At 35.1% G+C, this 23,962-nt stretch overlaps 1 long non-coding RNA gene across 1 annotated transcript; it reads left to right on the top strand.

The window, feature by feature from the left end:
* The first annotated feature begins 799 nt into the window (after nt 1–799).
* On the top strand, nt 800–1,527 carry LOC137388813 (uncharacterized). The gene is made up of 3 exons (XR_010978033.1): nt 800–870; nt 1,172–1,281; nt 1,453–1,527. It is a non-coding gene; the product is annotated as an uncharacterized lncRNA (long non-coding RNA).
* Nucleotides 1,528–23,962: the final 22,435 nt, after the last annotated feature.

The following is a 23,962-nucleotide window of genomic DNA, read 5'->3' on the forward strand; positions in this document are numbered from 1 at the left end:
TTTATTAAATGCTTTTTTTTAGCAAAAACAAACAGAATTTAGATAACACTGCTCACCTTTTATCTCTTTAATTTTAAAGCACCCTATCTAACAATCTAACAATTGTAACAGGAAATTCTCAAAGAAATAGAAGAAGAAACGAAAAGAGAAGAGCACCACAAACTGGGAATGTTTGTACTGATCATAATGAGTCATGGAACAGATGGAGACATGATCATAGACCACCATGGAGAGCAGTTCTCATTGGTATCTATTAGGGACAGTTTGTCTCCACAGAGATTTCCTGCAATGGCTGGCAAACCTAAACTCATTATTGTACAGGCTTGCTCTGGAGGTTGGTATAAAATAAATAGATCAATGTACACAACTATCTGGTGTAAAAAGTAGTGAATTCAGTTTACTCTAACTCAAGCTTAAATCACCCTGCATAACATTTGTGTAAACAATTTGAATATTTTTAAATAACACTGAAATTTTTTTTTATTATTTAACATTTTACTGTTTAACAAAGAAATAGCTAAATGCATTAACTTAGTGGTCACAATGTTTTGGTTATTATTAGTATATCTCAATTTAAACTTTCATCGTTACCTTGCCAAGCCAAAAACCACCTTGTTACATACACTGGTGATAAAACTCACAAAGTTCTTATCTGCTGTTGTACTTCAGGGCTGCGTGATTATGGACCATCACAAGAGTTGTCTACAGGGCAAATTACATCCTTGTCTGCTGCTATGAGATATACTGCTGGGAGTGGTACACCACAGTCTCTTTTCTACACAGACTCTAAAAATGAACCACGAGTTCCTCCCAGTCCCCCTACAGTGCTAAATGTGGATGACTTCTTCATTATGAAGGCTAGCAGTGAATGTATGTATCAACTGTGTTGAAGCATCTTTAGTCTGTTGTAGTAGTTTGGCAAGTGAGAGGAGAATGTAGCATGACAATCAATGGAAGTGTAGTTATTATTAATGTTTCTTATTTCAACTCAAACTCTGGGATATTATGTTTATACAGATAAACATTTATTTTGACTATTTTCATATTTTGTACATTTTGTAATTAAATGGCAATTTATTATTAAAAGGTTTCATACATAATACAAGTTATAAAAGAGTTTAGATACCATTTTTGATTAAAGTAAAATAACAGACCATATATTGTTTTCCAGCCTACAAAGCAACAAGATCTGACACTCATGGATCCTTTTTCATACGGATACTAGTTTATACCTTCTACAAACATGCATGCCACAGAGATGTTGAGAGTCTATTCAGAATAGTAAGTAGTCTGTAATAATTTAGTCAATAGTAAGTGTTTTTAAGTTACAGCTTTTAATTATTAAGTAGAGAAAGTTTTACCCAAAAAGAAATTTAAAAAAAAGTAAATGTATTAATATGTAACAAGATGATGTGAATCTCATGTGCAGAGAATATTAATTGGTTCTTATAGATCCAAGAAAGAGTACGCCAAGTCAGTATGAGTATACCCGCCTACACAATGGGAGGAAATGTTCCAACATCAACCTGCACTTTCACACACCGCCGAAAGCTGTACTTTTTTCCAGGATTCTCAAAGCGCACTATTCATTGACAAACTTGTCTTGACTTATCAGTGATTTCACCGACTCAATATTGGCTTAAGTTGTCTATATTACATGCGAGATGAATGCTTAGAAATGTTGAAGAGAAGTTGGGTTGCCTTGTTCTACATTGTCACATTCTCTGACTACAATTGGAAAAAAACCAAAAAAATAAAATAACTATGTTTGAACACAACCACTGAGTTTAGGCTTAAGCCAATTAAACCAATTCTGACTGCTGATTGGTTTATGCAAATCATTTTTGTGTATTGGATATTATTATCACTGATTACCTTTAGACACTAAACACTTAGCAGCAGGCTGTGAAATAGCCTTTCTATATACTTACACAACCAATTTATATTATATCTATTAACAGAAACTATGTATGTTGACATCTTATGTTTGTGGATATCCTAAGCCGTTGTTATTACTAATATTCTTTACTTTGCTGTAGATTTTATGGAGGTTTTAATATAAATATAATCGCTTGTTATGAACATCTATCACTTGTCTCTGTATTGTGCGCAGTCGAGTGTTCATTGCTTATTTTGTACTCACAGATGTGAATCAATGAATTGTCACAACAATGAATCCTAGCACAATAGAAAACCAGTTTACAAACATGCAAGTCAGTATTGAAATTTGTCACTTTATTTCATAGGCCCAATTATATATTTAGATATATTAATGACATGCAGTCTTCAACTTCTTTTCCCCATTCAATATATCACCCAGTGCACATGGTGCACTCGATGCACACGGAGAGCATGGTGCACACAGGCATGTTTGCACTTACACACACTCATCTACGTATTCATAGATGCAAATATATACACAAGTAGTAGCACAAATAAAGTCTTCCAAGTTTCTTTATCAACTGAACCAATGTAGTTTTAAATGCTATATCATGGTGAACATATCACATCTTGCAGGGGTAATCGCGGTTCACAAAGTGAACAGAAGCACATTTGCACCAATTCTTATTGCACATTTGCACATATTGCACATTTGCACACCCACGTATGAGCAAAGCAAATGTGCACGTGTGTGCACATACAGGTATACACACACATAGATGCATGATCGTACACACACACACACACACACACACGCACGCACGCACGCACACACACACACACGCACACACACGCACACACGCACACACACACACGCACACACGCACATGCACATGCGCGCACGCACATGCGCGCACGCACATGCGCGCACGAGCACGAACGCACGCACACACACACACACACGCACGAGAGCTCATTAGATAGCAAATGATTTGGTCAGATTCTTAAAAATGGATACTTCTGGAGATTGCTTGAGAAGTGAGATTAAGAAGGATGTAGTGAAGGTGTCAAAGAAAGCAGTTGTGCATAGAACCATGAGGGTAGTAAAATAGATTATGATTCTGGAGCTGTATATCTACTGGAGGTCGTAGTAGTAGAAACAGTAAAAACAGGATTGAGATAGCAGTGATAATAAAGATTTTAGCAGATATGAGGCAACAAGTCGAGAATATAGAAAAAACATATATATAGAACAATAAAAAAAGAGCGAGAGATAATATTAAGAAGATATCTGTCTGTAGATATGGAGTTAGTAGAGAACCTTCCCTCAAGATACTTGCCATGCTTGCTTCTCTTAGTGAGAGCGACATTAAGATGAAGGAGATACTAGGTAAAGTTCAGGAGTTATTATTGACCCAACCAAAGTTGGGAAGTCAGTCGCAGTCAAGGCAGTGGGATAATACATACTGACAGGTGACTATGTAGTATCATACAGTATATATGTAAGTGGATAGGATTGCACTGTTCCTTTTTGTTATGACACATGTAAGTACCTCACTTCATGCAACAAGGTTTGTGGAAAGCTCAATTTTTATCAAGAACGTTTCCTATTGACAATTATTGATTGAGAAAAGAGTTTTCATATTAAAATGACAGACAGCATAAGGGTTGTAGTGACAATGATGAAACACCTTTTCTCAGGGCAATCTTCTCTCTACTCATTTCTAGTTATGTTAGCTAGTAAACAGCAAGTAAAAAAATATGGTGTCACAGCAGAACAATACCTTGTTTTAACAGTTTTTTTTTTAAAAACTGGTGAAACAAGATGAACAAGAAAAAAGATGGTTTAAATCATAAATCAGTGTAATCATAATTTTCTGTTTTATTTACTAATTTTTTCAAAAGGCTGAGTGTAAAGGAAGGTGCCTCGACTCAGTTTAGACCAAGTTGGCCTGATTTGGGACAGATTGGCTTGAACCAGCTCAACACAACTCAGGACAGCGTGGGCCAGTTCGGCCTGAGTCATACATAAGGAAGGGGGCCTCCTAGTTAGACTCATATTAAAGGCAAGGCCCAGATAAGGAAACAACCAACCCGTTTGCGCTTACATGTACCTATGAAATGTTGAATGCTTTATTCTGTAATCAAAGGCCCAGACAACAGTCTACATGTATTTAACTCAGAGCCCACTGAGTTACTCATTTATGTAGCGCTTGCAAAGGTGAAAGCACGAATCCCTTATATGAGCAATTTCTGCCGTGCCACTTTCAAATTAGTTGGTCCGCTTTTTATGTTTGTGACAGACTTCATTTTATTTTTTGTTAAGTCAACTGTTGAAAGTCTTTGTCTAAGCCTATGAATGCTTTTTCTTTATTTGGTAATTTTCTATTTAAATAGGTTTACCAAATTCAAAAAAGTTACTTTCCTGTAGAGAAGAATAACCTGATCAAGCGTTTTCCCAAAGAATGCTTGTACAATACTATAGGAATTTTTTTTGCACTTCTGAACACCATTTTTCGGGGGCCCAGTTATTGGCTTTCATCTCTAATTGATTATACTATGTATAGGAATGGCAGAACTTGCCATGCTATCTTTTTAAATTCAACAAGTTGACTTCCTTTAATTTTCCCAGTAGTGCTTTATTACTAAGACATATACAGTAACCAAGAACAAAAGACACTAACGCTAGACAAAGTTTGTTAATACATGTTGCAAAATATTCATCTTACTAAAAAATTAAACTGCTGAAATGCTGAAATGAACACATGTCACACAACAGTTTGTTAATTTTTGTTGCATTATGACAAATGTTTTCTAGTTTTTCGGAAAGACACTAGAACTTGTCTTGTCTCGAGTTTATTTTTTGATTGGTTGGCACGAGTTTTTGGTTATGTTAGTCACGAGCAGCTTCTACATTATATGCTAAATCTAATACGGCAAGCTCAGAAATGGTGGCTGATTTGACTAGCGTACCTATCTAACATTGGTGATATGCCTGAAGATATGACTACTAACCTGAATGCGGCACATACTTTCTGACTCTATGCCAAGTTCTATGACATAGCGTTTACTTTTTATGGCTTGATTCTCTTCTTTGGGTCTTAATACTAATTGAATTTGAGAATCCCGATTAGTTGCTGAAATGACACTTGTTTTGCACCGAGCCTCATGTGTGCATAAGCAGATGTGTATGTTTGCTGTACATGTGAATGCATGCGTTTTGCTGATTAATTGTGTATTAGTTCATGAGTCGTTTTATTGTTTGTGTTTTTGTTTAGGTTTTGGAGCTTGGTTGTTTGTGGCTTTTTTGTGGCTATAGTTGCGCTATATTTCTGCATGTGGTTGAGTGTGTTTCCATGTCAGTTCCTGTGTTTGTTTGTGTTGCTTTTTTTTCTGTGTGCTGGCATATGTAAGTAGCAAAGGGGTGGAATAGGTCAAACATTATTTCTCGAAAAATAATTATAGACCAGTGATGGATTATAGAACAGACTAGTCTTTTCTACCTTTGTACTCAATTACCTTTGTACTTAATGACCTTTGTACTCCATGACCTCATTTTTTCATTGTTAAAAAGACTTGCTTCAAAGCCTAAGTCAAATATTTTAAGTATAAATTTAGCATTGCATTCAGCATGAAACTACTTTCATGTTATCTTCTGTTACATAACTCCACAGCAATCACTAAGTAATTTTTTCAATAAACTTTAACTTGGTTATAAAGTTTCCTATCACAGCAATTAATTGCAAAACTGCCTTTCATTTGTTTATAAAAATTTAAATGCAGTTCTTTTGCAGTTGCTCAAAATTTTTTTGAGTTGAGCTTATTTCCCAAGTTATTACTATATTTACAAAAATACCAAATCTAGGAGTTTCTCCCAAAGTATGTAGTTCCTTGCAAAGACTCATGACATGAAGTGTTTGCTATAACTCTACGTTAGGTTTAATCTCAATGGAACATTTCCTTGAAATGGGAATGATGTGAAATGACAAGCATTATTACAACTGCTAATGATACAAATATGAATAAAACACATGATGATAGTTATGGTTGCAGCTGGCAACCATCAAAACTACTGTTATAATATCACCTTCACTAGAATTAATATTTGCAACACCAAATTCAGAACATGCTAACACAATAACTTCAAAGCAGCCCATTTACATGTAGGGCTATGAATAATATATTATTCACTTTAGTCATCACCAACAAATTGAAAATACAGAATTATGAATTTTTGAGTGAGTTGAACACACGTGTTTTAAAAGTTGATAATCTAATAATGTTGTGGAGGTGTTGGGGCAGTGAATTGAAGGTTGTAGTAACAGAAAGTTCATAAACTGAAACATATGATAGTGGATGTAGTATGTTAGTGTAGAAAAAAGAAAAAGCAATCTTGGTCATCTGTGGGGAAAGACAACTAGAAAAGAATATTCACTTGAAAGGAGCCTGAATATTTACATTCAAGTATAAACCTAATAATTAATAAAATAATAGCAAGTAATAGCTCAATTGAGTCTGTTTTGCTACGATCACAATAAAAGATGGTTTGTGAATTATACAATTAACACAAACTGAGAAAAACAAATAAACATCCTGAAAATGTTGAATGAATATTAACGATTTTGAGCACAGAAGTCTGTGTGTGTATAAACACTATTACTGTTCCAGTTGAAGCTATCCATCAAAACTTTTGAATAAAACGATGCTGATAACCCTCAATACTGATACAACTGTAAAAATAAAAAAACATATATGTAAAAAACATATGTACTGTTTTTGACTGGTACTTGGTCTGACCAAACGGAGAGAGAATGTAGAGCCTGTTCCTACTCGAGATAATACAATTATCCACATAAAAAGTAAAACCTTTATCGACTCAGCAACTGAATCTTACAAAACACCAAAGATAAAAGTTTCACACTTGAATTTGAAACGGAACATTTAAAATGACAAATTTAACAAATAGCTGATGGTAGCAAAAAATATCTGTTTGAAACAACTTCAAAAAATTAGCAAATGCAAAAGGTAGTATTGGTACTTGGTAGATAATCAAAATGTACATTTAGCATGTGCACATGGTATATGATAAGAGCATTAGAATGCTAAAACTGTATTGCACAGTTGTTGAATGCGTGGGTTAAAATATGCATTTGTATTCTTCGTGAGTTCAAATTCAGCATGGAACAACTATTTAATTCATAATTTTTTTAATAGTTATAGCTGTGCATACCAAAGCAAAATATATAGACAAGCTTTCAGATTTATATACATACATAGATTGTGACATCACTAGCCTTTGTTTTTGTCGTAATCTTTCCGCTTTTTGTGAGGTTTCTGGTAACTTTTGCCCATTTTCATTTTAGGGGACGTTTTTCATAAAAGCTTTTTTGAATTGGCATATGTTATCAACAGCGTAGCGTATTATACCACATATTCTTACTAGCTGTTATATTACTTTATTCTTAAACCGATCTAATTAAAACATTATTGTTTAGGTGATGCATAAAATTTAGCACCATTTATTATTAAATCAAACGTGATTTAATTAAAGAAAATTGCATCAAAATACAGAAGCTGCATTCAATAAAGCTATTTTTATTCATTAAATGATATTTAAATTTTTTTTTCTTTACCTATTCTACTAACTAATTATTAGTAACTCATTTTGCAACCGATCAAATTGTTGATAAATAACATTTGAAACACTATTAATAAAGAATTTATAGAACGTGAACAATAAGAATTTAAATAGTTTATGGAATATGAACAATAAATATTTACAATGTACTAGCAGCAGTTGCAATCTGAGCCTAAGTGATATTTTAATGTGATGTCATACTATTTATATTAATTAATAGCATAACTAGTATTGATAATAATATTTCATTTTTATAATTAATCAGTTAATATAATAGTAATTGTAATAAATTAGTTACTATGTAGATAATAAATGTCAATGGCAATCTAAAATCAATTGAACAATGTAATTTTATACATTATATATTAACACTAGAAATTCCCCTGCCCTACAGCCCACGACCCAAAGTGATAATGGAAAAAAGAAAGGGTACTTCTGGTTGAGAAATGCAATATTAGCAGTCAAATGGCACTGCGTTGCAATAGGATAACTGCAATAGTAGCTGTAATGTACTGGGTGTGGGTGTTATTATGTGCAACAAACAGCAATAATAAAAGAAAAAGATTATATGTTTATATATCTTCCCTGCAAAAGGACAGATGCAATATTAGAAGTAAAATAGCAAGCTTATAGCAAATGGAAAAAAATTCTCACAGTTATTTTGCAAAAAACTTTGATTCTAGCTTAATTACATTATTTACAGCATATTCTATTATCAAAAAACTGAATGCATACTTACCATCAATTTAGTTCACCATTACCATTAGTGCAAAAACATAGTTCTGAGAAAACTGGTGTTAATGTTTGAGAAACGAAAGCCACTGCACAATTTTGTTTGGATTTTAAAACATCATAACAACCAATATCAAGGAATTGTGATATTTATTTAGATTTCTTTATTTACATGTATATCCAAAAAATTATGCTAAATTTAAAAATCTAAACAGATTTTAGCTGGTTGTCCTAGAACTAGATGTATATCTATTAAAAATGTATTACTTAGTTTTGCAGATATTAAAAATGGCTTGGCAGTACTGCGATATTGACAATATTGATAAGATAATAATAGTAACATATTGCCCACCATCGGTCACTATATACTTCGATCGTAAATTTGAATAATCTTTCTTATAATTAAATCTTATAATAATCTTATGAAATCGAATTATTATTCTAATAATTAAATATTGCTAGACATGTAATCTTATAAGAATCATCATAAGAATCATTTTTCAGTACCCCTTATTACAGAAACCTTCGGCAATTGGACAATGCCATAAACTGTAGAAAAGGGCACGCTTTTTTGTGAAATGTGCATGGCTTTAAGGTTCTTCTATCTGTCCCATGGCTTTATGGGCGTTCGTTGGCGGGTCCTAATGGTTTATTAAAAAAGGATTTTCAGATTTTAATGGCGATTTTAGGCCAAATGAATGTTCCTAGTTATGTATCATCCGATCAGATGGGCAAGTTTCAGGATATTGTCGGCAATTTTCAAACACTTGGTAACATATTTAAGTAGTTAAATATGTATTTTGCATTATTATTATAATATACTACACTATAATATTCTATTATTATACTATATTCTACATAGCATATCTAAGTAATTCTACATCACATTTTAGCGGTTAGCTCACATCAGATAAGAAATATAGATTACAACAAGTTACTGATGTAGGTCTACACATTTAAAAGTAAATGGAAGGCTGCTAGAAAACGTACCATAAATACTATTTTTGCTAAATGATGGTGCAAACCTTGGAATAGTAAAAACGGAATGCCACAATATTTATACTTGTTCCAATGTTTAGCCATTCACTTAAAATTATAATTGTTTTTTCATAAGCTCAGGATTTCAATGGATCATTTGAGCAAGTCGACTTATCTTATAACTCTACAATGTCACTCGCCAGCACTGGTCCTGCCTCCAACAAGCTTCAGTGCACTGCACAATGCCACCTTCAAGTTGATTGTATTTAAACGACTCCGCAGTCAAACAACTCAAACAACAAAGCAACAAACAAGTCAAACGACTCCGCAGAAAAATGCTTAAATTTTTTGATGAGATATTTGTACAAGGGTTAGCGTTTGCCATTCCTAGATATTTTTTTGGAGTTGTGTGCACATGTGCATTTATCAAAAATCTCCCAAACACTCGCTTCACTTGTGTTTGGTCATGGGAATATAAATCTTGTCAAATATTTTATGTAAATACTATTCAATTTTTCGTATAAATCAAAACCTAGTTGAGAAATTATTTGATATTTATAATCATATTGTTAAAAACAAAATTAATTAGTGTTATTTAATGTTCGCTTTATAAGCAAAAAGTAGTTTGTAGAACGTATCTTTGTTCATTTTATTTGTTACTGTGAGAGCATAGTTACTGGGAGTCCTATTTATAAAACAATAAAATGGCGGCAATCTGTGGTAATAAATGCTATTTATAATTATTAAATCAAAGGTTAATAATAAATATTATAATTTTTAAAGATGACAAGAATTAATTTTGGTTTTTCTTCTACAACATTCAAACAAGCCAAAAAATTATTCAGTATTTTATGATGCAAAGGGAAAGGTTCGCAGATTAATTTAATATGGGTGCCATAATAAAAAGATGCAATTACATGCATTTGATATATTTTATATCAATTTTAGAAGTTCCCAGCTCAAGAATTTTACACTATAATTTGTACATTATAAACATATCAATAGTATACATCTTGCTGTAGTAGAACATATATTGATTTAGTTAAAAGGTGGCATGGAATTCATTCTAGTCTTTCATACGTGTTAATAATATTCCAATATTTTTAATAACACCGCAAGTCTGGGCATTCTGCTTAAAATCTCTAAGACTTGCTTGTGACATTCCTTATAAAGTTATCTACAGACAACCAGCTGTCTGTTGGCGGGCAGGCTCACTTTGCTACCTACATCTCAAATCACGGAATTGCAGAGTATATTGTTTTTAAAGCATCATGTACTAGTCATGAGGCTAGCCATGTCAAAACAGGTAGCATGGTAGCCCAATGAAAGATATCTTGGGCTAAAGAAATGGAAGCTTAGGATGCTCAGGATAGAAGAAAAACCGAGCTCTTAAAAAGAGTTCAGGATCTACAATCTGTATGACTCAGATCACTCGATGATGTCGGTTCAAAGAGAGAGTTACGCGGTTGCCTAGTCAAAGCACGGGAGCAGGGAATACAGTAACATGTATGTATTTAGGTGCTGCAGGTTAGAGCTGAAGATAACTGGTTAGACTGGCGAGAGCTACTATGGCCCAGAGAGTAAGTATTGGCAGATGATTCCACTCCTACAGCTAATGCCAATTTCAATTTTGCTACGAGGTTAACACCTGGTTCACAGGCTATCTTCACACTCATGTATTATTACTATTCTCCCATTTAATACCTTGGGTAAACTTGCTAACATTCTCTGCTCCAAGCGTGACTAAAACTATTGCGAGCTAGTGATGATCGTAGGCACTATTAGTCTACCAGAGGTTAGTGAACATACTTGTCAGACACCGTGTCTGAAGCTTGTTGCTTCCTAACATGATTCCTGGTGGTGGTCACACCTATGTTTGAACCCCAATATTTACAGTGTCTATGTTCAGGGCTGAATAAGGGCACATTGTACATGCAGGTGTATCGCGCTCACCTGACTATGTTTCAGGAACTTAGGCTAAAGAAACCAGATCGGTTTTAGGAGACAAAGCCTTTTACACTGGCCTGCAGCAGGATTATGTATGTAGCTTTCTGTATGTAGCTATTGAAGAGCATTGTTTCTCCTGCTTCCAGCTAGTGAAGACGTGGTGACTAAATATATAACAAAAAGTCTGCTTAACAAGGTCACCATTGCTGAATTTTTTCCTCGTAATAATTTTTACGAATCTCTATTAAAATTTTGATCCGATTCATTGTATTAAAATAAATGAGAGTGAACTGTCAAAACTGCCAGCATTATAGCAAGCATTGAACTAGTATATTTTAATGCTATACATACATTGCTATGTTATATGTTAGATAGCGCATCACCACACTGTGTTTGTTGAATAACAGCATTTCTGTTGCTTTAGATAGCTAATGTAGGTAGCTTTAAAATAATCTTTTTGGCTTACTTTTTCCTTTTGTCTCATTACTATTTCTGCTATATTTTTGCTAAGAATTAACTTTATGAGTTATATTTTATAAAGATTATTTTTTGTAAACAGCATAACATTGTAATATAGCATCAACTATTATTCATCATTTTTTAGTTTTACTAAAAAACTTACAATGACAACAATTTGCTACATAATTGAAAGTTTTGTTCTATCTATTAAACGACTGTGATTATTATTTCTCTATTTATAAGTAGCTTCAGACTTGAGTTGATACAATTTCAGCTATAAAATTAAAATGCTCTAAAAATTTTTATACAAAAAACCTGGATTGTTTCTGCTAATACTTTCGAATTGGTTTGTGAGCGTCTCGCATGCTTTGCGATCGCCGCTATATTTTTGTTGAGTGGACTATTGAAGTCTTTTGTCCATCCCTTTGTATGTGTCTTCTTTATTTGTTTATTTGTTGAAATAAGTTAACCTATTTCTAAAGCATTATCATTACCCTGATTAAAACCCGAAGAGTAATACCCTGACTTGGTGCCTCATTGAATGATTTGCCTGAATTTGCTTGGCACCTCTGAACGCAAGGTTTAGTGGGTGCAGTTATTTGCTTCTATCTATAATCAATCATACTATCTGCATGGATAGAAAAAAATGGTCATGCTATTTGTTTATGTTCAGCAATTTGACTCCTTCAACTTTTTATAGTAGTGCTCAATCACTGAGAATTCTACGGTAACCGAGATTAAGAAGCAATAACGCTTGACAATGCATGTTAAAACGTGTTGCAAAGAGTTAATGTTTTTTACGAGTGACAAGCCGAGTTCATATTACTGCAATGAAGCTATTAAATAATATGATATAAATGTACAAATTTATAAATTATAAAATAATAATCTATCAAATGTTGCAAACATATATTTGAGAACAACTGGCATAGACAAGCCAAATTTATAATCCATACCTTAACCAAAATTTACACTTTAAAACCAAGATTAAAATTTTTAGAACAAAAATATTAGCACCGTTTGTTCAGCTAGTTGCGCTCTGATTGTTGTTTTTGTTTGGAACCATCTCATATTCTTTTGGCCGTTCAATACCTTGCACAGTGTTTTCTGGCCCCAATTCCTCTTTTGCGCAACAGAGCTAGTCAATATAATCATCCAAACATTTTTCAGTAGAGCAAAACCTGTACGCTATGCGCTCTAGAATACGTTTATAAATTTCTTGAGCAAATAAAGTGAAATGGCATGTGTGTGTAATCAAATTCAACTTAGATTTTGTCCTCAAAATACTTAGTAGCACAGATTCCATCATAAATGCGCAAAACTTATTTCATATACATTGAAGTATCAAGTCCGCATTAAAAATACATGTAGGTTCTACCACTAGCAAGATACAGTTACTAATTATAACTCTAATTTGTACTGATTAGTTACTAATTTGTAAATCCCCTATGCCATCTGTCTCCATGATTATTAGTAGAACTGCTGTCAGCTGTCATTGACCTACACAGTTTCTTTCAAGTTTGTAGATAAGGGAGTTTCAATGAGCTGAACCTTGTTCAATTGATACAAGCATTTAAACTGTGTAAAGTTACCAGGATGGTAATAGACCATTGCTGATCCAGAAAGTTGAAAGTGTTTGTTTGTGTGTATGTGTGCGTGAGCGTGTTTAACTCTTTCATCAATGCATTAATTTCTGACTAAATGATTATTCTGCTCGATTTTCTTCAAACGGTTTTTCGAAAAATCGATATGGAGTTAATATTTAAGCAATATCTCAAAAATCCAAACATATATCGTTTTTTTGTAAAATGCATCTTATTCACAACAAAATTTTTTACAAGATAAGTATAAAATGATTTAGTGAATCCCACTCTCAAAGAATCGCTTTTTTGAGAGCTTTTTTGACGCTTTTTTTGCGTTGAACGAACGCGCTGTGTTTTTATTGCCATAACAATCTGGTTTTCCCGTTCGAAAAATAATTAGAAATGGACATGATGAACCAAATTTGTTTAAATTGGCTGCACGTGATTGGCAACAAGGTTGTTTCATTGGAGACCAACTTGTGTGGTCTAGCTAATGTGTGGGCGTTGTAATAAAAATAAAACCCTATTAATAAGCCGATAGATCGGCTTATGGTCAGTACATATATTACCACGAAAGTCGATACATCGGCTTACTGTAGTAAAAGAGCTGAGCGTGTTTGTGCAGGTCGTGTGTTGTGTAGGTGTGTCCATGTTTGTTTATTTCTGTTACTTTGTGCCTATATATTTCAGTGTCTGTGCTAGGCTGTCTTGCCAAACTGTTGTTTTTGCGAAGTTGTTCCCCGTCGAGCGGGCGAGCAACACAACAGCTTGTCACAAGACGTACTACACCTGATGCATCAGCTGCACTGAAAGGAAGTTGTTCTCTTCCGTCTATGTGGCTTGGCTGCGATGTTATGGCGGTCGTTCCATTAGTGATCATAACGGATTTTGCGCAAAAGATTTATGTAGAAAAAAATAAGATTACAACATTTAATCAAATACCAGTCTTTGTTGTAAACGTTAGTAAAATTTAGGAATAAAATAAATGGAAAATAAAATCCATAAGAACAAATAAAACTGACTGATACAAAAATAGAAATAAAACTGACTGAGCGCACAAATAACGGCATGTTTAGTCGCTGTTGTCCTAAGTTCTCAAATTCTACCAAAGTTTACCGCAGAGACCGGTCGCTGCTTAAACGTACTAGTCTTATTTTTTTCTACATAAATCTTTGCGCGAAATCCGTTATAATCACTAATGGAGCGACCGCCATATTATCGCAGCCATGCCGCATAGACCGAAGAGAACAACTCTCTTTCAGTGCAGCTGATGCATCAGGTGCAGTACGTCTTGTGACAAGCTGTTGCGTTGCTCGCCCGCTCGACGGGGGAACAACTCCGCAAAAACAACAGTTTGTCAAGACAGGCTATGTCTGTGCATGCAAACGTGTGTTTTGTGTGTGCTTGTGAGTGTTTCTGTGTGCTTGCACACAGAAACACTTGTATGTGAGTGTGTTTGTCAGGGTGTTGCTGCTCAGGCCTAATTTATAGCAAAACTTATTGTAGATGAATGGATCGACAACACATTACAGTTTACGCTACATAATTTTTGAGAGCATTGAGTTTGTAACCTTTTGTCCCCAAATATGATCTGCTAGGAATATTGGCTTTTATCTACTGTAGTTACCAAAATATTGTCACATATGAACAGATAGATCTTAAATATGGCCTGTACTCAAATTTGGTCGGGTGTGAACTTATGCCGTTTAGTTACTGTAGTTACCTAAATATGATTATGTATAAACATATGATTTTGAGCTATGGCTTGTACCCAAATATGATCAGATATGAACAGGTAGTTTTAGCTATTGTAGTTACCCAAACATGATCAGAAGACTTCAAGCTACTTAAGTTACCCAAATATGATGAAGTACAGACAGATTTCTTTTAGCTAAAGCAGATACCCCAACATGACCAAGTGTGAACAGCTGGTTTTGAACTATGGTAGTTAGCCAACTATGATCAAGTATGAACACACTTTGATACTGGAAATGACATCGAACTATGGCCATACGTCGACATATGAGTGGCCCAACATATTGTAAAAGATTCTGCTGATTACGTTTATTCTCCACAAGAATAAATACACCGAGTGTATTAGCCACAAAAATATAATTGGCATATATATATATATATATATGTCAATTATATATATGTCATATATATATATGTATATATATATATGACATGTATGTCTTCTATATATATATATATATATATATATATGTATAAAATTGTTTCCTCACCCGGATACCCCGTATGGGTGGTAAATTCAGCTCTAACTCGGGTCTCCTACCAGAGACCTAGGAGTTTGAGCATTTGCCTCAAGATCTTAGCTGTTCCCAATAGCGCACTTTTTTGCAGCTTACCTGGGTTTATTGCTGTTGGTATTTGGGCAAGCCACATTTTATGTGCCGGTGTTATTGCGCCCAGTGCCCCAATGACTACTGATATTACAGTTGTTCTTACATTCCAGCATTTTTCGATCTCTTCCCCAAGAGGGAGATATTTCTCTACATTTTCTTTTTCTTTGCTGGCTATATTGTAGCCATTGGGTACTGCTATATCTATTATAGTAGCCCTCTTGTTCTCATTGTCTACCACCACTATTTCTGGTTGGTTTGCTAGGACATGCTTGTCAGTTCGGATGTAGAAGTCCTAGAGGGGATCTTAGCGCGGTCATCTTCATTGACTCTACCAGGAGCTTCCCACCAGTGTTGTGGTTTATTAAGGCCATACTCATCACATAGACTTCTATACACAACACCTGCGACATGATTATGCCGCTCAGTGTATGCATTTCCTGCTAGCTGCTTGCATCAACTGATGATGTGTTTGATGGTCTCAGGGTCATCTTTGCACAGTCTGCATCTAGGATTGTCTCTAGTGTGATAGATTTTTGTTTGGAGTTGACTTGTTGGGAGCACTTGCTCCTGGGCTGCCATGATTAGCGACTCTGTATTGGCCGTTAGGTTTCCTTTGTTTAGCCACATACGTATATGTCTGGTAAAGATTGCCAACTTTAGATATTTGTTGATAGTAAGCACCATGAAGAGGTTTCGTGTGCCAGTCAATTTCCTCACCATCAGGGCGTAGGTCCGTTGTAGGAGCAGCCGATTCAGCTAGCAACTTATCTGAAGTGGCCATGGAGGCTGCATATGCTTTGATGCTTTGCTCCTCTTCTTTCATTGTTTGCTGTACACTTTTGAGTCACCTACCACCATCTTTCCTATCGAGATACAATCTAGTAGTATCAGATTTTGGGTGAAGTGTTCCATGCATGGTCAGCAGTTTACGAGTTGCTATATCTGTTTTCTTGATGGCTTCCTCAGTCCACTCTATTATGCCTGCTGGATATCTTATTACTGGCAGTGTGTAGGTATTTATTGCCATGACTTGGTTCTTGGCATTGAGCTGGCTCCGTAAGACCTGTCGAAGGCGTTTCTTGTATTCGGTAATGGCTGGTGACGTACCTCGGCTTTGTGATTGATGTTGCTTTGCATAACCCTCAAGTACTTGTACCCTTCTTCTATATCTTTGATGGTACCATTTGGCATTCTTAGGCCATCTGTGAGCGTATAATGGCCTTTCTTAAGAGTTAGCCTTCCACGTTTCTCGATACCGAAGGTCATTCCGATGTTTTTGCTGTATACCTGAGTGAGGTGTAGTAGCGAATCAGTATCCCTTTCTTTGTTAGCATGCAGCTTGCTGTCATCCATGTAGAGGAGGTGGTTTATTTTGGTGCCACTCTTAAACTGGTACCCATACTGAGTCTTCTCCAGCATATTGCTTAGAGAGTTTAGGTATATGCAAAAGAGCAGCGGTGATAAGGAGTCACCTTGATAGATGCCTCGCTTAATTTTTACACTCGCCAGTTTTTTGCCATTAGCCTCCAGTTCCGTCTTCCATTTGGTCATTGACATCTTGATGAATGCTTCAAGAGCAGTGTGAACATCGTACATACTGAGGCACTCAAGTATCCGACTATGAAGAATTGAGTCATATGCCTTTTTGTAGTAAATCCAAGCCATGGCAAGATTGGTTTGCCTTCTCCTGCTGTCTTGACAGACCATCTGATCCACCAGTAACTGATGTTTGGCTCCTCGGGTGTTGAGCCCAATTTCTTTCTGAGCACTGGTCATATAGTGACTCATGTGCTCTTCCAGTTTGTCTGCAACTATTCCTGAGAGCAGTTTCCAAGTTGATGTGATGCAGTTTCCAAGTTCCAAGAGATGTCAATTTCTTTAACCAGAAGGCTTGAATCATGTCATGGCCAGGTGCTGCCCAGTTCTTCATACGCTGCACTCTGCACTTGATGTCCTCTTTGCTGATGGTGAGTCCTTGCTGAGCCACATTGTGTTGATGGCTCTCTTTAAGCCTCTTCAGCCAATTTGCAGTGGTGTTATGAGTAGTCTCTTTCCCCCAGATGTCCTTCAAGAACTTTGAAGTGCTAGATCGAGGAGGCTCAGACATTGGCCTCTGCAGTTCACTTTTGAAATGGGAATACACTCTAGATGGATTATTGATGAACAGTTTGTTTATTCTCTTGTTATCCCACTTTTTGGTGTACCGCTTCAGTCGTGCCGAGAGTGCTACTAGCTGCTGTTTGGCAGATTCTAGAGCTTTGATTGTGGTTTCCCTTTTTGGACGCTCCAAACTGTGGTTAGATCTCTCACTGAGCCTACTAACTTTCTTGCGCAAACAAGTCCTTGATCTTATTTTGTAGCCTCAGCTGCCAGGATGGAATGGCTTGAAGCCTTGTTGGCAGTGGCCTAATATCCATCTCCTCCAAAATGACGGTTGCTGTACTGTAGATTAAGGCATTAGTCTCACTGATTGATCCAGTTGAGATCGACTCCAGTGCCAAGTTAATTTCTTCCAACAGCTTCTTAGGTATGGCCTTGCTAAGTCTTCGTAGTGATACCCTGCTTCCATAATCATTAGCAGCTGACATCTTGTTGATGATATTTCCGCAAGCTCTTCCACCTTTCGGTCAATGTCCAAGTGCATGTCTTCTTCAACCCTTGAGTCAACACACAATTGTGTATGCGTGACAGTGTGTGTTGATATGCACTCCTCGCTGGTTGAGGTTACTTGAGTGAACTGTTCCCTAATTTCATCTACCTCAAGTTCCGATATGAGGTGTCGCTTGATTATGTTACCCCTTTGAGCTACAAGTTGCTTAGCGGTTAGTGGCAATTCAGGGCGCATGTTCATCCACAGTTGACGCATCCTTACCATGTAGCCCCACTTTGGAGGTTCACCCATAAAGTAGCACTGCATGAGATCCGTGTTATCAGTCCGTGTCCATTTGATCCGTTTTGAACCAGTAGCCCATTTTTCACTGCCTTGTCCTGGTTCAGCTACAAGCAGCGCGGACCTTGTTTGATCGAGCGACGTCTGAGCCGGAATGGCTTTGGTTATTGCACTCATCATAGAGGTTGTAGACGTTATAAAAGCAAGGGTCTTGTCTAAGGACCACGAGAAAAGTGCGGTTGTTGGGGCTTGAACAGAGGACCTAATGATCACAGTCCCGATACCTTACCAACTGCGCTATCTGTCCAGTATATATATATATATACATATATATATATACATATACATATACATATACATATATATATATATATATATATATATATATATATATATATATATATATATATATATATATATATATATATATATATATATATGTATAGAAGTCTATGAGATGAGTATGGCCTTAATAAACCACAACACTGGTGGGAAGCTCCTGGTAAGGTGAATGAAAATGACCGCGCTAAGATCCTCTGGGACTTCTACATCCAAACTGACAAGCATGTCCTAGCAAACCAACCAGATATAGTGGTGGTAGACAGGGAGAACAAGAGGGCTACTATAATAGATATAGCAGTACCCAATGACTACAATATAGCCAGCAAAGAAAAAGAAAAGGTAGAGGAATAACTCCCTCTTGGAGAAGAAATTGAAAAATGCTGGAATGTAAGAACAACTGTAATCCCAGTAGTCATTGGGGCACTGGGCGCAATAACACCTGCGCATAAAATGTGGCTTGCCCAAATACCAACACCAATCAACTCAGGTAACATTGGGAACAGCTAAGATCTTGAGGCGAGTGCTCAAACTCCCAGGTTTCTGGTAGTAGACCCGAGTTAGAGCAGAATTTACCACCCATACGTGGTATCCGGGGAGAGGAAACAATTTTATATATATGTATATATATATGTATATATATATGTATATATATATATATTTATATATACAGTGAAACATGGATAACTCGCCCTCGGATATAGCGAACACATGGTTAACTCGACTGGATTTGCTTGGTCCGTTCCCACGCAATGATAAATGGCTCTATATAACTCGAATTCAACACTGTTATAACGAACTGTTTTTTGCCCAACGGCTACCGAAACGGTTGCTATCGCTTTAGAAAATCACTTTATTCCTAGCCATAGAGGTAAACCTCAACTTTTCGTAATTCATGCGTCGTTATTACCTCCATCGGCAAAATATTTTTGTCAACGACTGTTCTAAAGGTTTGGTGAAATTTGATTTATAATGCTATACGATGAATAGAACGGGCTAGCTGGGTCACGGGCGCAAGGATTTTCGCCAAGCACATACAAAACAAAAACAGCATGTTGTTTTTGTTTTGTATTTGCGTGGCGAAAATCCTTGAGTGCGTGACCCAGCTAGCCCGTGATGAATAGTTTTCCGACGTTGATTCCGTGTTGAATTAACGTCGGAATGTTGAATGTTTAAAACGTCTTAAGAATTGTGGTAGTCAAACGTATACGTTGTCTTAGCTAAAAAAAACTATTCATTGTTTGACCTAAACACAAAATACGTGTGTACATTCAATAAGTATCCATTCAAAAAGCGTGAGTGATGTACAATGTACCGTTAAACCTCGTAAAACTTTTAATTGAACTGCCTCGGAGTGTTGCTCTTAACGAATCCCAGGTAAAGTAAAGTAATCTTTCCATAAACTTCAAGAAAGATCGGCAAAATTGATCGTGGGTAAAACGCTCAAAAGAAAAAGATGTCTTTTCTTTGAGCATTTCAGCAACGATCAAGTTTTGCCAATGTCAATCTAAAAAACGTCCTGGCAATAACATCACCTCAAACAACAAACCAATCTCAAGTGATAGAAAAATCTCTATACTTTTTGATAAAAACGTTTTAAACTTTACATTAGAAGCATTTAATTTGAAACAAGCCATTTGTGCTTTTGATTTATATTATAGTTTGTATATGATCATGTATCTACTAATAAATAAGTAAATACATGGACTTGTGACAGTGTTCTGATAATTCGAACACAATTCGAACAAAGGAGAACAAACAAAGATTATTCTACTTGCTGGTTGATTTGCACATATATGTCGCGCAAGAAGATGATCAACTTTCATTTTGAAGCCTTCAGACTTGTCTCCCCTTTCAGAAATGTATTTTGTTCTGAATTAAAGCACTCAAGTAGACTACATATTTTTCAGTTTTGCTGTAGAAAAAGCCAAAACAATTGGCTTCAATACCGCATGTACGAGCACATTATATTTTGATTGAACTCAAGACTGCATTATATAAGATCTTTGAAAGCACAACTATTATGGTCATCTTGCTAAACAAATTCACTGTACAACATCCTCAATTTATCAAAACCATCATATGGTATATAAAAAATGGAAAGCAAAACTGAAGCAAATATATTTTGTTGTTTCCATGGCAGCTTTTACACACCAGTGCACTAAGTCCTCAATCCTATCGCTATATTTTATCATAGTATATTTATTATGACTAGACAATCTCTAAGTGACGTAGGTCTAGATCCTAAATTCTGATTTTGAGATTTGATAAGTTTGTTTTAATTACTTGTACATGGAAAGGTTTTGCTTTCTTGACTTACTGAAATAATAGCAGTAAATTGTTTGTTTTAAATTATTTTCAATAAAAGTGTCTGGTCATATTAAAACCATTATTTTACTTACTCCTTTCTTTCCATAACATCAGATTTGGGTGGGACTTAGATCTTTGATCATCTTTTAAATTTTAAGCTAAATAATAGTTATTAAATGACTTCAATCCTTGGGTTGACAGTATTAGTGATGACAATCGCAACCTTTATACTTTTGCTGACTGGATTAATAATCAGGCTTGTGCTTGACAATCCAGCCATAGCACACTAACAATGAAAAACCAGTCCAATTAAGCAACCAAAACACTTTATCTGCGTGATAGGGCGTTTTGAATGCCTAGTGCCAGCATAGCAAAATGTCAATTTAGGCAATCAAAACGCCCTTTGTGAATTAACTCCTTTGATTTTGAATTTTTACAGAAAATGTTTTTGATAAAGACTTTTGGATATCTCACTATAGTAAATCAGAAAAAATAATTGAAATACCGCTAATACTGTTGCTGGGCATAACTAAAACGTGTTTGTGTTTGTACTGATAGGGTGGTTTGCTTGCTCAGGGCAACATACTTCTTTGCTTAACAGATAGCCGCATTACTGAATTCTTTTTTGAAAGCACAAGTTAAACTAAGTTGAAATATTTAAATCTATAAAAAGGTTTGTGTAAGCTGGTGTATACTAATAATTTGACACCAATATAATTAATGAAATAGTTTAATACTTTTTTGCCTCAAAAGAACAGTTAGAAATTATAGAAAAATGACATTGACGCTGTGATTTTTACAATAAACTGTGTTTGGTTTATTATCAGTTTACCTACATGTAGAAGAAAGTTTAGACCTCATTTTTAAGTAATAGAAATAAAACCATTAGATTTCTCAAGACCAACTTGGTAAAAACACAAAAGTACTTCTATCTCAGAAAACAGTGGTTGTGCACATAGACTATTGCTTGGTAGGCGTGAACAGCAAGTCATTATAAACACTGTTTTCTTAGTGTTGTAGTTTTTTAGTATAGTAGTTTTTAAAGGTTTTCATTTTTTTCATTTGTAAAAAGTTATTGGTTTTCATGAGGTAACCTACAACCAAGTTCTTTGTCCCACAGTCAATCAACTTTTCACTTACGTAATCTAGTTTGATGTAATCAAATGTGATACTTAGGAGAGATTTTAATCAAAATGTAGTAATAAGTTATTGAAAAAATTGAGCCTTAAATTAATATTTAATTTCCCAAAAGTTGATAATTGTTCCATTTGATGGAATACTGGCCAAAGAGTTAGTATGTCAAATTGTATTTATGTGTATGCAGTGGAATACTGACCAAAGAGTTGGTATGTCAAATTGTATTTATGTGTATGCAGTGGAATACTGACCAAAGAGTTAGTATGTCAAATTGTATTTATGTGTTTGCAGTTTTTTGAAAAGATTGTCAAATGAGAAAGACAAAAATTGTCTTTTACAAAATTCTGTAAGCTTGCTTTTATTTTGCAATTCATATGTTATAAAAAGAGTTATTTTACCCACAATACCACTTCACAAGTCATTTTCTGTTCAAGAAGTTGTGTGGCCCTGTTAAATTTAAAAGCCCAGTCTAGTACCTAGATTAATTTATTTTGATGTTTACCTATGCTAACTTTTAATTTACGTGGTTTTGAGTTTTAGTTTAAAGAAATAGCAAATTTAAACGATTTAAAGTCGTAATTTATGAGTATTTCTAGCTTGACTGGTTATTACAATGTTTTTCTTCAATGAAAATCTTGACAAAAAATGTTAACGTTTGCATTCAGAGCTACTATGCCATTGTCAAAAAGCAAGCTGGTCTGCTATTCTAGTCAGTGTGAATTTAGTGAATTACTTCAAAATAGAGGAAAGCTCATTATCAGGTTAGAGGCTGGACAAGGTAAATTTCTAGTTGACCCTGTAAGTTGAACGTGGCAGTTTTGTATTGCTTTTGTTTCAGGTGAGCAGGAATGCATACATATACATTCAAAGGATATTTACAATACTGAATGGGTGTTTTATAACAGTATCAACTTTTTTTAGTTGCAAACTTTACAGAATTAAAACAGCTCTATTTGCTTTGCTGACACATCTATTTGCTCCCAAATTATTTCTGTGACATCCCATAATTTTTATAACTTTTGAGGGCAAGCTGTGATTGTTATCGTTTTATACATCAGAGCAATCAAACAATTGGGAATCTATGAGTTGTCATGCTGAGACGGCAAAGAAAGTTTCACGTTTAAAGTCAACCACAAAGATAACAATCAATTAACACTACAATGCGTTCAAATGCAAAATTCAAAGTAAAAAACTAAGAGCTCTTACCACCGTTACCTCCATTGCAATAGACAAGTGAAAATGAATCAAAGTAGTCCTAAAATCATAGTACATAAATCTGAGCAAGGTAAAAAACTACACTTCTTCACAAGGGTAGAGCACATGAGGAGCTCCAAAGATAAAACTGGAATTAACAATAGGCTACAGCAAAATCTGCTTTTTGGTTTCTCTCGGTACAATAGTTAAAAGGTTGGCTACTGTTAGACAATTATTATAGGTGTCTGAACCTGATTCCCTTTACGGTATTGTTTATGGTTTGTTTGCCATTGTTTTTATATTGTGTTTTATATTGTGTTTTATATTGTGTTTTATATTGTGTTTTATATTGTGTTTTATATTGTGTTTTACATTGTGTTTTATATTGTGTTTTATATTGTGTTTTATATTGTGTTTTATATTGTGTTTTATATTGTGTTTTATATTGTATTTGACTCAAAATTTTCTGTCTGAGCAGTTCAATTCAACTTGCACATTGCTGCTTGCA

This window comes from Watersipora subatra, chromosome 2 (genome assembly GCF_963576615.1).
Source record: "Watersipora subatra chromosome 2, tzWatSuba1.1, whole genome shotgun sequence".
NCBI lineage: Eukaryota > Metazoa > Bryozoa > Gymnolaemata > Cheilostomatida > Watersiporidae > Watersipora > Watersipora subatra.